We start from the raw sequence: 12,760 nt of genomic DNA, 5'->3' as shown, positions 1-12,760 counted from the left end.
AGGGCTATGTTTTGCCCGGAGTTCCCTTCAGAGTAGGCTCAGATGAGTCGTTATGTGAGTATGCTCAAGACTGATATCCGACATTTCGTTTCTACACAGCGATGTGATACCCTCCTGGACCTTCAGAAAGCCACGAGGCGGCGTGAGTTGGAGATAGATCTGCAACTGAGGGAGCAGCGTCAGGCACCGGCACAGTCTCAGTCGGCGCCTAAGCGGTCTAAGACCGCTGATACACGGTCTGGGGGTCAGCAGAGCCGCACTTGTGGAAAGTGTGGCAGGGCTCATTCGGGAGTTTGTAGAGCAGGAAGTGGGTGCCACAAATGTGGCAAGGAGGGGCACTATGCCAGGGACTGCCGTCAATCCGCCCCTCCCGTAGATATGAGGATTTGTTACCATTGTCATTAGGTTGGTCATGTGAAGACTAACTGTTCGCAGCTCGCCGCTAAGCCGGTGTAGGGTTCCACACCAGCTGCTGCGAGGATTGGAGATGGGAGGCCAGTCAAGGTGGAGCCTCCAAAGGCTCATGGTCGCGCCTTCCAGCTCACGGCCGAGGAGGCCAAGTCAGCGCCAGATGTGGTTACTGGTACATTTCTATTCTCTATCTCAGTTATTGTATTTGTGGTATGCTTATTGATTGTACCTGTGATTAGGTACGTTTTTAGTAAATTCTTTGCCCACTTTGGTATTATTTGACTCGGGGACGAGTCGGTCGTTTGTATCTCAGACCTTCTCTAGAGGGTTCAGTGTGCCGATAGATGATCTTGAGTGTCCGTTGCGAGTTTCGATCGCCGGCGAGCATGGGGTTTCTGCTTCTTCGGTCAAACCGGGGATGCGAGTTAGAGATTTTCGGGGTGTCCTTCCCGATAGATTTGATTCCTATCCCCATGGGGGATGTATGCGTGATTGTAGGGATGGATTGGCTTAGCCGTTTTGGCGCCATGATCGACTGTGAGGGTCAGCGGGTGGTGGTTCGAACCCCAAGTGGGGGAGAAATTGTAGCATATGGTGAGGGCACCAGGTTGGGATCAGGGTTTTGTTCGGCAGCCAAGGCTCGACAGTATATTCAGCACGGGTGTGCTGATTATTTGGCGTATGCGGTAGATACGCGGGTTAGAGAGCAGCTCTCTGTTTTTGAGGTCCCGGTGGTGAGGGAATTTGCTGATGTGTTTCCGGAAGAGTTACCCGGAGTGCCTCCGTAGAGGCAGGTTGAGTTCAGGATCGACTTAGTGTCAGGTGCGGCCCCTATCGCCAAGGCGTCGTACCGACAGGCACCGCCTGAGATGCAGGAGCTATCATCTCAGTTGCAGGAGCTGCTGGGCAAGCAGTTTATTCGTCCGAGTAGTTCACCTTGGGGAGCACCGATCCTTTTCGTCAGGAAGAAGGACGGTTCGCACAGGATGTGCATTGACTATAGGGAGTTGAACAAGTTAACGGTGAAGAACCGTTATCCACTCCCAAGGATAGATGATCTTTTTGATCAGCTGCAGGGTACGTCTTGGTTTTCCAAGATTGATTTGAGATCAGGATATCACCAAGTCAGGGTGAGGGAGGATGACGTGGAAAAGACCGCGTTCCGGACTCGTTATGGTCATTACGAGTTCGTGGTGATGCCGTTTGGGCTCACCAACGCGCTAGCGGTGTTCATGGATCTAATGAACCGAGTCTGCAGACCGATGCTCGATCGCTCGGTCATTGTGTTCATAGATGATATCTTGGTGTATTCCAAGACTCGAGAGCAGCATGAGGAGCATCTTAGGGAGTTGTTGGGGGTTCTGAGGTGAGAACAGTTGTATGCCAAGTTCTCAAAATGCAAGTTTTGGTTACGAGAGGTCCATTTCCTCGGACATCTCGTTAACCAGGAGGGGATTTTGGTCGATCTGGCTAAGGTGGAGGCAGTAATGCAGTGGGAGACTCCAAAATCTCCCTCAGACATCAGGAGTTTCTTGGGTTTAGCAGGGTATTATAGGAGATTCATTCGTGATTTCTCCAAGATTGTCGTGCCCCTCACTCGTCTAACGAGGAAGGGGTGGATTTCAGGTGCGGCCCTGAGCAGCAGAGGGCGTTTGAGACCCTCCGGCAGTGTTTATGCGAGGCGCCAGTGTTGACACTCCCCGAGGGAGTGGAGGATTTAGTGATATTTTGTGATGCATCCATCACATGCTTGGGGGCAGTCCTCATGCAGAGTGGACGAGTTGTAGCCTACGCATCGCGGCAGCTGAAGCCGCATGAGACAAGATACCCTACACACGATCTTGAGTTGGGAGCGGTGGTTTTCGCTCTCAAGATTTGGAGGCACTATCTATACGGGGTCCGTTGTACTATATACACGGATCACAAGAGTTTGAGACACATCATGAATCAGCCGAACCTGAACATGAGGCAGCGCAGGTGGCTGGATGTGGTCAAGGACTATGATTGCGAGATCCTTTACCATCCTGGTAAAGCGAATGTGGTTACGGATGCTCTGAGTCGCAATTCAGCTGGGTCCTTGACCCCAGCCAGGTGTATGAGGATAACAGTGGATTCCCCACTGGTGGGTTTGATCAGAGATGCTCAGATTGAGGGCATAAGGCCAGAGAACTGGAAGTTGGAGAGGATTAAGGGCGAAAGCGCCCGGTTTGTTCAGGATAGCCGCAGATTGTTGACCCGTTACGGTCAGGTTTGGGTTCCGATGTCCGGAGGGGTCTGGCAGACAGTGATGGATGAGGCTCATAAGTCTCGTTTTTCAATTCACCCAGGAGCCACCAAGATGTACCATGATTTGAGTTCGAGTTATTGGTGGCCTGGTATGAAGCGAGATATCGCTTGGTTTGTTGAGAGGTGCTTGACCTGTAGGATGGTGAAGGCTGAGCATCAGAGGCCGCATGGTAAGTTACAGCCTCTGGAGATTCCCATGTGGAAATGGGAAAGGATCGTTATGGATTTCATCATGAAGTTGCCGAAGACGGCAAGAGGGTTCGATGCTATATGGGTCATTGTGGATTGATTGACCAAGAGTGCCCATTTCCTAGCCATACAGGAGAGTTCGTCGGCAGAGAAGTTGGCCGACCTGTACGTTAGAGAGATTGTCTCTCGCCATGGGGTTCCAGTTTCTATCGTTTCCGATCGAGATGTCAGGTTCACTTCCCGTTTTTGGCAGAAGTTTCATGAGGAACTGGGTACACGACTGCATTTTAGCACGGCGTTCCATCCGCAGACGGATGGGCAGAGTGAGTGGACCATTCAGACCCTCTAGGATATGTTGAGGGCGTACGTTATTGATTTCGGTGGGAGTTGGGATTCCCACCTACTGCTTGCAGAGTTCGCCTACAACAACAGCTATCATTTCAGCATTGGCGCGCCGCCTTTCGAGCTGTTGTATGGGCGGAAGTGTAGGACCCCAGTCTGCTTGGGCGAGGTTGGGCACAGAGTGATGGGTCAGACAGAGGTAGTTCTGCAAACTACCGAAATGATACAGCAGATTAGACAGCGACTGTAGACCGCTCAGAGTCGGCAGAAAAGTTATGCCGACCGACGTCGATCTGAGCTGGAATTTCAGGTAGGTGACATGGTTCTTCTAAAGGTCTCACCCTGGAAGGGTGTGATCCGCTTCAGGAAGAGGGGAAAATTGGGTCCCCGTTACATTGGGTTGTTCAGGATTATCGCCAGGGTTGGTAGGGTGGCTTATAGGCTAGAGCTTCCGGAGGAGCTTAGCTGGCTCCACAACACATTTCATGTTTCGTAGTTGCGAAAATGCATTATGGACCAGGAGGCAGTGGTATCGTTGGATGACATTCAGGTCGATGAGTGCCTGAACTATGTGGAGAGGCTTATGGCTATTTTGGAAAGGAAGAAGAAGATTATGCGGAACAAGGGAGTACCTTTAGTAAAGGTATTGTGGGAACATCGAAAGGGATCCGAGTGGACATGGGAGCCGGAGGCGGAGATGCGCGAGCATTACCCGGCATTGTTTATTCCAGCGGACTTCGAGGACGAAGTCTAGTTCAAGTGGGGGAGAGTTGTAACGCCCCGATTCTCAGGTATTGCTTATATAAGATTTGTTGGGTTAAGCTCTACTCGATGAGTTGGTTGACCTACTCGTCGAGTAGCAGCGGGATGGGATCGCAAGTTAAGTGACCTACTCGACGAGTCCATGTTGGGACTCGGCGAGTAGGAGCTGGCAGTGGAAACCCTAAATCCACGGGTTTGCACCTCTATTTAAATGAGCCTTAGCCTCCTTTGGCCCCTTTACAGTCTTTGAGAGCCTCCTTAAACCCTAATTCGTGTGTGTGTGCCTTGGTGTGGTGTTGAAGCTTGAAAAGAGGACCTTGGAGGAAGAAAGCTAAGAGTGCAAAGGAAATTGAAGCAAGGAAGGAGTGGGAGGCCGGATTTACCTCAGCAAGCATCCTTTGGAGGTATCAAAGTGTCATTTCTACTTCCCTTTTTCCCTTTTTCCCTTTTGTTGAGTTCTAGGGTTTTTATGGATTTTTAAGTTGGTAAGATGAGCTATGGGCTAGATCTGAAGTTGTAACTTAAGATCTGGACCCTCCTTGGATTTGAGAAGCATAAAGTCACAGTCTTGGTTGTGATTATGGTCCCTCTTGAGCATGAAGTTCCATTAAGACCTTAGAATAGACATTTGGAGCCTTTAAGGCCATGCATGCACGTAAAGTTTGCAACTTTACGTGATAAGCATGCCCTAGAAGATTGGATATGTGATTTGGAGCCGTTGCATGGCTCAAAACAAGTCTGTATGGAAAGAGGACTGAATGGACTCGGCGAGTCGCAAGGTTGACTCGGCGAGTCATTTGAAGATGGCCGAAAACTCGACGAGTTGGATGAACAACTCGGCGAGTCCGATGAAGATCGCCATAAGACTCGACGAGTTGAAGAACAACTCGGCGAGTCGGATGAGTTTTCTCTTGGATAGGTATGAGTGTGTATCCGCCGAGTTTCATTAGGAAACTCGACGGGTGGCCTTATAGTTCGAACGAGAAATCAAAGGAACTCCACGAGTCACCCCGATGACTCGGCGAGTTGGATTGTACTTCAGAGAACTCGGCGAGTACCCAAGGGTACTCGGCGAGTTAAGGTCAACATGGACTGTTGGCTTTGACTAAGAACTTTCACTTTGACCAGGGGTTGACTAGTGGGTTATGGGGTACCTTATAAGGTTAAGTACTCATGAGTATATTGTACTATGATGGTAGGTGGTGGATCCCGTGTAAGTTGATCCGAGAGTTGGAGTTTACCCTTCGTGTCGACATCTGCAGGGTGAGTTATCCTCACTATATCGATAGGGTCTACGGCACCAAGGCCGACCCTTTAGTTGTTATTGTTATGGTATGTTGCATGTGGTTATGATCTGTTAGTTCGGAATCGGGGTAGACAGTATGTTATGCTCTTATGATCCGTAGGGATTGGTGTGTTAGTGACCTGCTAGGTCGGTACTCTAGTTACAAGAGAATTCTATAATTGATGATCAGTGTGACAGATATGTTTGATGTTTATATATGCCTATATATGATAGTATGCGCACATGGTTATTTGCTTGTGGCTGGGTTGAGGCGGTCCTGCTTTGTGCTGTATGCCAATACACCCTATGAGCGGTCCGGGGAGACTTTAGGCCCACGTGGCGGACCAGTCATGCCGAAGGCTCAGGATGGATTCAGACAGACTATAGGCTCGGTAGGGCGGTCCAGTCAGGCCGATGGCCCAGTATGCATGTTGATTGAATTGATTATTACGGTTGTGGTATTATCAATATGGTATTGGTATTTTGGGGGTAGCTCACTAAGCCCTCGGGCTTACAGTTTTCAGTTTATTGTTTCAGGTACTTCAGGAGATCGTGGAAAGGCGAAGGTGTGACCGTACCGCTCCTTATCCTTATGTTAAGATTTTTGGGACACTTTGATGGAAAATGATTTGAAAACATTTTGTAAACAATGCTATGTGGTTTTTTATTTATGATTGAAAAAAAAGTTTAAATTTGGCGTAAAATGTATGGTTGTTACAAAGAGGGTATCAAATTCTTTCAATCTCTTGGCATAGTTCATCAAAAATCATGTCCTCACACACCGCAACAAAATGGGGTGGTTGAACGAAAGCATAAACATCTGTTGGAGGTAGCACGTGCATTATTTTTTCAATATAGGATAGGAAAAAGCTATTGGGGAGAATGTGTATTGACTGCATCTCATATCATAAATCGTACTCCATCAAAAGTATTGAATCATAGTACTCCTTATGAAATCTTATTCAAGAAAAGGGTAAATTTAAATGACATGAAGTCTTTTTGCTGCTTATGTTTTGTTTCAACTTTATCTGTCAACAGGGACAAATTTATGCCCAGATCAAAAGCATGCATTTTCGTGGGATATCCTTTTTGTCAAAAGGGTTATAAAGTTCTTGATTTACAAATAAGAATCATTTCTATTTCACGTGATGTTAAGTGATGTTAAGTTCATTGAACACATATTTCCTCTTCATCTCACAAAGGGTATTAATGTCCAAGATTCATATATTCTTGTGCCTTTTAATGAAGATGTTCCAACTGAGCACAATCCTTCAAATGAAGAACATGATCAAGATCAAGATCATCCAGTTATCCTTCAATTGAAGCCTTAGTACGGGCACCTTTTGAGTTGTCACTAGGGGTGGCAATTGATGACACGACACGACAAAAATACACGGCACGAAACGAAATTGAGACAAAATTGAAATTCGAATTCGTGTCTGTGTCGTGTTCGTGTCAAGTGCAAAAAATATGACGTCGTGTCGTGTTCAAAATTTGACACGAAATTGACACGATTTAACATTTTTTGTTGTGTTTTTCGTGTTTGTCCTGTTTTTCGTGTTATGTGTGAATAAATATAAATTAAAAACATTAATTGTTATTTCATGTTATATTTGTCGTGTCGTGTCGTGTTTGTCGTTTTTTAATCGGTTCGTTTTCGTGTTAGTTAAAAAAACTCGAGATTGTGTCGTGTCGTGTTCGTGTTACATAAAAATTGTCGTGTCGTGTCAGACAAAAACACAACACGATGACCCGATTTGCCACCCCTAGTCGTTACTTAGTGTGACTTTTTAATAGGAGCTAACACGTTACTTACAATTAATTGTTTTGTCCCTAAAATGAGCATATTTTACTACATGTCGGTTCATCAACAAAACACTTAAGAATGAAGTTATTGTTAATGTTATTTGCATGTATGCTTGTGTTTATTGTTTTTTATTTTATATAGGATCATTGCATGCTAGAAATATTTTTGAAAATAATTGAAACACGACATAACGTTATTGAGTTAACTAAGGTCACTTGCAAATAAAATTGACAAATTAGAAAATTGGTTTTATAAAACAAGTTTTTAAAAATAGGTTAAACCACTTATTTTGTTAAAACTGAAAGTTAAAATGTTTTAACTAAGAAAAACAAACTCATTTTTAAAAGTAAGTTTCACACTATCCGTCTTGAAATACATTCTAAAACTAATTTTCTTCCAATGTGAGAAAGTACAAAATCAAAGTATGTCTTTTAGAAATTATGATGGAACCCCCTTTAAATCTCCACTAAAAGTTGTTTGAGAAGCCATTCTTTGTGATGAACAACCAATCATTCACAAATTAATAAAGATGAATAATCTTTTAAAAAGACCACTAAAAGTTGAAGGGAGAAAGGGGGGGGGGGGAGCAATCTTGTGTTGATTTTATTAATATGTTCGGAAGATTTTGCTTTGATCTTGTGTTTGAGAAACTTCATATGAGTTTACTGATGGAGTGTGGACATAGGGGAAAAGAGGGGAGAGAGGAAGGTGGTGGTGGATGGAGGTTCGGGTGGGCCTTTTTTATTTTCTAAAACTTATAGATAAAAATAAATAAAAGAAAAAAATAGAAAAATATTAGCAATGATAAAACAATATTTTTTATATGGATAATGAACGTACAATGTAATTTCTTTAAAGACATGGATGCAATCTTGTCCATTTTTCAAAGATCGTACCAAACATACGAATCTAACCAAATCAGACATGGATGCAATCTTGTCCACTTTTCAAAGATCGTACCAAACATACGAATCTAACCAAATCACATGGACCAAAATTGTGATGAATGCAAACTAAATACTGGTACATACGAATCTAACCAAACCACATGGACCAAAATTGTGATGAATGCAAACTAAATACTACAGGGACCAAAGTTGCAATTAAAATACTAAGACAGATTAAAAGTGTAATACAATTATTTTGTAAATGATAAATATAATTTTGGCCCATATGATTTACACCAATCTACAATTTTAGTCCATTTTTTTTTTGACAAGACTCATTCATATGGTTAAGTTGCAATTGTGGTCAATGAGGTTGTTACCTTAAGCTTCATTTGTTAATAGCTTCTAAAAGACCATATTACCCCCCATTTTTATTTTATTTCTTTCTTATTTTTGACACTTTAACATGGACCCCACCACCAATCACCACCCTTACTAACCACCACCAATTAAAGAAATTCTTGAAAAACAAATCATACAAAGAACTAACATAATCATCAAAGACTAATATACCCTACATCAGGTTAAACCTGTTTATTATGCTATAATGAAGAATCCTAGATATTAGAAAAACCAAACATGTTTTTTTACGAAAATCAAGATTATAAAGAAATCAAGAAATTGACTCGTCGAAAAAGTGTAATTGGTCATAATCTTAAAATTAGAATGTTTTACAAAGCATGACATGATTCATGAGTTGAAAGTGATTAACAATGAAGAAAAAGCTCAAACAACAATGCAAGTAGAATTAACATAGAGCTTTCAGGAAACCCTCTATGAATATGTCATAGTCCGAGACAAATTTGTTACCTCTGTTGGATTAGTGTCTAAGTCCATAACTATTTTTGGTATGTACTTGACCCGATGGTGCATGGTCCTTTTGGGTTGCCTTCACCAAAGCAACTTGATGGGATGAATTATGGAGAGAGAATATTAATTATGATTTATTAATATATTATGAGAATAATATATTAAAGGAGAAATCATATTGTTTATTTAATATTAGTCAAGAATTAATTGATAATTAATTTTGTGACTAAAAGAGATTAATTAAACTTAAGGGACTGGAACTGTAATTATAAGATAATTGCATTTGGGCTATGGATCACCTTGGGATAATAGGTTGCATGAATTCTATGGGGAAACCCATTAGAAATCGTCCAAGGGATATTCTAAAAGGGTCCATGGGCTGCTTAGGGCTTAAGCAGTCAAATTAGGGTTTCCTAGTTGAAAACCCTAATAGCCTACATGTATATATAATACCCTTAAGCCCCAAAAACATAGATAAGGGTTCCACTACGGTTTCCACATGTTTTGGGCAGCCTCCTCTCTCCTTTCATCCTCTTGCTCTTGGTGTTTGTGAACCATTAGAGGAGTGACAATTGTGACTCTAAGCTTTCTAAAGTCATTACAAGGAGGATTTGAGATTGTTATTGCTGCATAACAATCAAGGTAAGATCTAACAACCCTTTAAAATGTTAATATGATTAATTGTATGCTAGAACTAGGGTTTAAAGTCTTGGATGAATTGCATGTACAATAGAGAAACCTAGATCCAAGCATTAGGGTTGCATGAGCACATAGGATGTTCTTATGGCTAAAACCCATCAGTGGTATCAGAGCCTAGATTGGTTTCTATTGTATTGATGCCTTGGTTATTTGTTCAAGCTTCAAAAAATCGATTTTTTGGTCCCCTGTCTGATTAACTCGGCGAGTTCGAGCGTCGGAAAGAGGAGATTTTGGGATTTCTTGCTGTTTTGCTTGAGGATACTTGCCTTAATGGTTTTGGATCTTTAATATTCGAATTTTATCTTATATTTGAGAATATCCTTGATTAAACAAAAGATAATTACCAATTGATTAAATAATAACTTCCTTATATGATTAAAGATTGATTATTTGTATTAATTGGGTAACTTATCTTGTAAGAAATTGAAATTAGGTCAAATATAGATAATGACAAAATTAATTGTTTAATTTCTATTATTTGTTATTTGATCCTTGTATTGTGAAAAAGTTTCAATTGTGCCCACGTAATTTTATGGTTTAAATATGAACTTAAAGGTTTTGTTTTGAAATTTAAATAGTTAAAACCCTAATGTTTTGAAATGTTTCAAAACTTGCCCTCAAGTTTTGGAATTTAAAAGTTGATTAATAGTTTAATTTAGAAATGTTAAATTCGAAAACCCTAGTATTGTTTTGAAAAGTTCAACTCACACCCTTATGGTTTTATTAATTAATTAAAGTGTATAATTAAGAGAGATTTAATAAATCAATAAAAGTTTTGGTTTACAATTTAATTAAATTAAAAGTATAATTATTAAATTTGACCTCCTAGTATTGTAAAAGTGTAAAATACACCCTATACTATATATAACATTAAAGGTCTAATATATATGTATGAGTAAAAGTCAGTCTTACCGTTAGTATGACTCATTCACGAAGCTGGTCTATAAGGGGTGTTTAAGGAAATTGCCTATAAAATGGCGATTGAATGGGTATCCACTCTTACCCACCGCACTCTTGACTAGTGGAGGGTCGTTAGCCGAACGAGTAGGATAGGACAGAAACCTTTCATTATAAGTATAATGAAGTATAAAAGTAACTAAATGCTTTTACAAATTCCCAATCTTAGTTACTTTAGGCAAAAGTGAATTTATGCAATTCCATGAAATTACACTTTGTGCCCTCGCGAAGACGTTAGTGGAGCGTGTGTGGTTAACCGGCACACTAAATGGTTCTAAGCAAAGGTAGCAAATGGTGACTCAATGTTTGTCATAGTTCGGTGGAGCGTGTGTGGTTAACCGGCACATCGAATAGATGACTGTAACATGTGGGGGCACCATGTAAGTTTGCATGGTTATTCACACCCGCTTTGTGATCCTCGGTATCCCAGTCACAAACTAGAGGGGCATATCGAGATTTAAACATGCCATTGAAAAGTTCAATGAATCTCAAAAGATCTAGGAATTTTCAATAGATTTAAAACTGAAATTTCTTTTTCGTTTTTCATGGTGGAAATTAGTGAATCGTCATTCACTTACCTTCAAATATTCTGCAACTAGATTACGACATCCCTTTTCTAGGTTGTAGAGTATTGTGTTGGGTCCTAGCCTTAATATCTCATTTGGGTGATTTATTATGGACTCAATCAATCAACTAACTTGAATTTAGTTTTTCTCCCGTTTTGTAGATGTCAAAGCATGACAACTATGGTCTTCCCAAATCCCGTAGAACAAACCTTTCACATGAAGATGATATTCCACGATTCGATCGAGGAACACGAGATCATGCTTCACTTCCTCCACTTCCTCCTATTATTCTCCCTAACCCACAAGTTCAAAAGATTGAAAAGTTCAAACTCACTCAAGCCCTTTTGGCAAGTAAACATGAAGAAGGAAAGTCAGTGTGTGCACACATCCTAGAGATGAAGTCACACATTGATAGATTAAGAATGTTGGGATCTGTTGTCTGTGAGGAGCTGGCTGTTGACTGGGTTCTTCAGTCACTTCCTGACTCATATAGTGAGTTTGTAATAGTACTATATGATAAACCACGACATAACCCTCATTGATCTCACCTATATGCTTATTGCTGCTGAATCAGCAATGATTTGGCGCCCTGGAAAAGCAAAGTTGATTGGTGGATCTGCCTTTCGGACCTCTATGGATATAGGCAATGGCAACGAAAGGCATGCCATGATCGAAAAGTTTGATCATAAGAGAAAGGCAAAGTCAGAAGTAGTTTCGTGTGTTGTTCCAAAGAAGTCAATTTGCTTTTATTGCCAAGAGAATGGGCATTGGAGACGAAGCTGCCCTATTTACCTAAGAGATATAAGAGATGGGAGAGTCAAAACGTATGGCTCTGTTTTAGGATCAAAGAAAAGAAAGGAAGCTTAAGGGGAAAAAGTGAGCGGAATCTAATCATGAAGAAATGGATTTCGATCGCATTACTTGAAGATTAGAATCTTGAGCTACTACTTGGAGTTAGAATAAGATTGCTAAGAAATATGTATTAACATAGTTTTTCAATTGAATTGCATTGTAAGGACAAATTTTTTCCACAATAAAATAAATTTTGATTTTTATATTATTTATTTATCCTTGCAATGGGGTGTATGAAAAATTGATGTTTGAAAGTTTCTATTATTAGCAATAATGGATTTGATTCTTAATTATGTTATTTGTGGAAAGGTCAAGAATTTACCAAATAGGGAAAGTTTCTCATCGCCCAAGTTTCAATTGGATAGAAACTTGGAATCACACAACAAGTATAGCATGATGAATGAGAAGTTTCATATTTGGAAATTAGACTAATTCGTTGACAAAGTGTCAAGTGAAGGACTAGGAGATCAAGTACACAAGGTTGTGTGTTGATCAAGTCCACCACAAGAGTAACAAAGATATTCGTCATGATTTACTAAAGGTTTAGTGGATATGATTATACTTATAAGATTAAGTGTAATTCCGAGTTGATTTGAAAGAGTTTAAATCAATAGCAGAACGAATAAGAAGAATCAAGTAGGCAGAAAGATAAAAGTTTCTCTATTCTAAGAAGAAGGGAGAGTATCTTTTATTATGATTTATGATAGGTCTTAATGATTAAGAACCATATCTCAATTGATCCTCTAAGTGAGTCTTAGTGCGATTGTATGTTCGAGAAGAAGAATCAAGAATTGAAGAAATGGTTAAATCAAGAAGTCAATCATACTTCGTTCCAAAACCAAGTCTT

Source organism: Lactuca sativa, chromosome 4 (genome assembly GCF_002870075.4).
Source record: "Lactuca sativa cultivar Salinas chromosome 4, Lsat_Salinas_v11, whole genome shotgun sequence".
Lineage (NCBI taxonomy): Eukaryota > Viridiplantae > Streptophyta > Magnoliopsida > Asterales > Asteraceae > Lactuca > Lactuca sativa.
The sequence above is the reverse complement of the archived record's forward strand: the minus strand, read 5'-3'. Positions refer to the sequence as shown.